This window comes from Sinocyclocheilus anshuiensis, unplaced genomic scaffold, assembly GCF_001515605.1.
Source record: "Sinocyclocheilus anshuiensis isolate Anshui unplaced genomic scaffold, SAMN03320099.WGS_v1.1 scaffold424, whole genome shotgun sequence".
In the NCBI taxonomy this organism is placed as follows: domain Eukaryota; kingdom Metazoa; phylum Chordata; class Actinopteri; order Cypriniformes; family Cyprinidae; genus Sinocyclocheilus; species Sinocyclocheilus anshuiensis.
In genome coordinates, this window is record NW_015554083.1 from 288,579 (window position 1) to 291,478 (window position 2,900).

The 2,900-nt window shown below is 57.8% G+C and overlaps 1 protein-coding gene across 1 annotated transcript in view; it reads left to right on the forward strand.

Moving 5' to 3' along the window:
- Window positions 1-2,900, forward strand: part of LOC107669120 (secretagogin) — a 9,903-nt gene that overhangs the window by 4,002 nt on the left and 3,001 nt on the right. The gene's annotated exons all lie outside the window — the stretch shown is intronic.

Genomic DNA, 2,900 nt, shown 5'->3' on the forward strand with positions numbered 1-2,900 from the left:
CAGAGATGTAGAATCGGTGGGTTTGGCTAAACAGGCAGCGATGTAGAATCGGTGGGCGAGGCTGAAAAGACAGTGATGTAGATTCGGTGGGTGGGGCTAAACAGACAGTGATGTAGAATCGCTGGGCGGGGCTAAACAGGCAGCGCTGTAGAATCGGTGGGTGGGGCTAAACATGCAGCGCTGTAGAATCTGTGGGCGGGGCTAAACAACAGGCAGAGATGTAGAATCGGTGGGTGGTGCTGAACAGGCAGAGATGTAGAATCGGTGGGCGGTGCTGAACAGGCGGTGCTGAACAGGCAGAGATGTAGAATCGCTGGGCGGTGCTGAACAGGCAGAGATGTAGAATCGGTGGGCGTGGCTAAACAGGCAGAGATGTAGAATCGGTGGGCGGGGCTAAACAGCTAAACAGGCAGCGCTGTAGAATCGGTGGGCGGGGCTAAACAGCTAAACAGGCAGCGCTGTAGAATCGGTGGGCGGGGCTAAACAGCTAAACAGGCAGCGCTGTAGAATCGGTGGGCGGGGCTAAACAGCTAAACAGGCAGCGCTGTAGAATCGGTGGGCGGGGCTAAACAGCTAAACAGGCAGCGCTGTAGAATCGGTGGGCGGGGCTAAACAGCTAAACAGGCAGCGCTGTAGAATCGGTGGGCGGGGCTAAACAGCTAAACAGGCAGCGCTGTAGAATCGGTGGGCGGGGCTAAACAGCTAAACAGGCAGCGCTGTAGAATCGGTGGGCGGGGCTAAACAGCTAAACAGGCAGCGCTGTAGAATCGGTGGGCGGGGCTAAACAGCTAAACAGGCAGCGCTGTAGAATCGGTGGGCGGGGCTAAACAGCTAAACAGGCAGCGCTGTAGAATCGGTGGGCGGGGCTAAACAGCTAAACAGGCAGCGCTGTAGAATCGGTGGGCGGGGCTAAACAGCTAAACAGGCAGCGCTGTAGAATCGGTGGGCGGGGCTAAACAGCTAAACAGGCAGCGCTGTAGAATCGGTGGGCGGGGCTAAACAGCTAAACAGGCAGCGCTGTAGAATCGGTGGGCGGGGCTAAACAGCTAAACAGGCAGCGCTGTAGAATCGGTGGGCGGGGCTAAACAGCTAAACAGGCAGCGCTGTAGAATCGGTGGGCGGGGCTAAACAGCTAAACAGGCAGCGCTGTAGAATCGGTGGGCGGGGCTAAACAGCTAAACAGGCAGCGCTGTAGAATCGGTGGGCGGGGCTAAACAGCTAAACAGGCAGCGCTGTAGAATCGGTGGGCGGGGCTAAACAGCTAAACAGGCAGCGCTGTAGAATCGGTGGGCGGGGCTAAACAGCTAAACAGGCAGCGCTGTAGAATCGGTGGGCGGGGCTAAACAGCTAAACAGGCAGCGCTGTAGAATCGGTGGGCGGGGCTAAACAGCTAAACAGGCAGCGCTGTAGAATCGGTGGGCGGGGCTAAACAGCTAAACAGGCAGCGCTGTAGAATCGGTGGGCGGGGCTAAACAGCTAAACAGGCAGCGCTGTAGAATCGGTGGGCGGGGCTAAACAGCTAAACAGGCAGCGCTGTAGAATCGGTGGGCGGGGCTAAACAGCTAAACAGGCAGCGCTGTAGAATCGGTGGGCGGGGCTAAACAGCTAAACAGGCAGCGCTGTAGAATCGGTGGGCGGGGCTAAACAGCTAAACAGGCAGCGCTGTAGAATCGGTGGGCGGGGCTAAACAGCTAAACAGGCAGCGCTGTAGAATCGGTGGGCGGGGCTAAACAGCTAAACAGGCAGCGCTGTAGAATCGGTGGGCGGGGCTAAACAGCTAAACAGGCAGCGCTGTAGAATCGGTGGGCGGGGCTAAACAGCTAAACAGGCAGCGCTGTAGAATCGGTGGGCGGGGCTAAACAGCTAAACAGGCAGCGCTGTAGAATCGGTGGGCGGGGCTAAACAGCTAAACAGGCAGCGCTGTAGAATCGGTGGGCGGGGCTAAACAGCTAAACAGGCAGCGCTGTAGAATCGGTGGGCGGGGCTAAACAGCTAAACAGGCAGCGCTGTAGAATCGGTGGGCGGGGCTAAACAGCTAAACAGGCAGCGCTGTAGAATCGGTGGGCGGGGCTAAACAGCTAAACAGGCAGCGCTGTAGAATCGGTGGGCGGGGCTAAACAGCTAAACAGGCAGCGCTGTAGAATCGGTGGGCGGGGCTAAACAGCTAAACAGGCAGCGCTGTAGAATCGGTGGGCGGGGCTAAACAGCTAAACAGGCAGCGCTGTAGAATCGGTGGGCGGGGCTAAACAGCTAAACAGGCAGCGCTGTAGAATCGGTGGGCGGGGCTAAACAGCTAAACAGGCAGCGCTGTAGAATCGGTGGGCGGGGCTAAACAGCTAAACAGGCAGCGCTGTAGAATCGGTGGGCGGGGCTAAACAGCTAAACAGGCAGCGCTGTAGAATCGGTGGGCGGGGCTAAACAGCTAAACAGGCAGCGCTGTAGAATCGGTGGGCGGGGCTAAACAGCTAAACAGGCAGCGCTGTAGAATCGGTGGGCGGGGCTAAACAGCTAAACAGGCAGCGCTGTAGAATCGGTGGGCGGGGCTAAACAGCTAAACAGGCAGCGCTGTAGAATCGGTGGGCGGGGCTAAACAGCTAAACAGGCAGCGCTGTAGAATCGGTGGGCGGGGCTAAACAGCTAAACAGGCAGCGCTGTAGAATCGGTGGGCGGGGCTAAACAGCTAAACAGGCAGCGCTGTAGAATCGGTGGGCGGGGCTAAACAGCTAAACAGGCAGCGCTGTAGAATCGGTGGGCGGGGCTAAACAGGCAGTGCTGTAGAATCGGTGGGCGGGGCTAAACAGGCAGAGATATAGAATCGGTGGGTGGGGCTGAACAGGCACCGCTGTAGAATTGGTGGGCGGGGCTAAACAGGCAGTGCTATAGAATCGGTGGGTGGGGCT